Source organism: Monoraphidium neglectum (assembly GCF_000611645.1).
Source record: "Monoraphidium neglectum strain SAG 48.87 unplaced genomic scaffold scaffold01698, whole genome shotgun sequence".
Taxonomy (NCBI): domain Eukaryota; kingdom Viridiplantae; phylum Chlorophyta; class Chlorophyceae; order Sphaeropleales; family Selenastraceae; genus Monoraphidium; species Monoraphidium neglectum.
Window position 1 is genome coordinate 1 of NW_014011930.1, and position 675 is coordinate 675.

Genomic DNA, 675 nt, shown 5'->3' on the forward strand with positions numbered 1-675 from the left:
GTCGCCGCCGCCGCTGCCGTCGTCGTCGCAGCTGCCGCCGCCGCCTGCATTGATCGTGAGCTCACTCCCCCTCGGCCCGGGCCGCTTTCGAGGTGGGAGGACAGGGCTGGCCAGGCGTCGGCCTTCGGGCCAAGCGGTTTTCCCGGGTTTCCCCGCAGCCGCAGCCTTCCTCACGGTCCCGCAGTGATCACTACTCGCTCTCACGTGGCATTGCGCGGTGTTTTGCGTCCGGTGTACGGCCCCCCGGCGGGGGCGGGGCTTCCTCGTAAGTCCTTGAGGGGCTGGGGGCCTCGCTCCGGCTGCCAGCTTGTGGTCCCACCACGCGCTGGCGGCGACGCCGTGTGGGGCGGGCTTGGGCGGCCGCATCTGCGCAGGTGTCGTCAGTCTCCCGTGTAACTTCACATGTAACCTGCCGCTTGAGGGGCTCCACGCCGGAACGGGCGTCACCTTCCGCGGCCCTGCGGACACCATCAGACACCTCGGCGTGCTTCTCTGCAAAGGCGACCGCGACGCCGCGGCCGGCCAGATGTGGCAGCGCCGCGTTGACGTCGTGGCGGCGCGCGCCCGCCACTTGAGCGGCGTCGACCTGTCCCTGCTCGGACGGCTGCACGTCGCCAAGTCCACCATGGCGTCGACCGTGGTGCACATCGCGTCGTTCGCGGGTGCGCCCGAGCG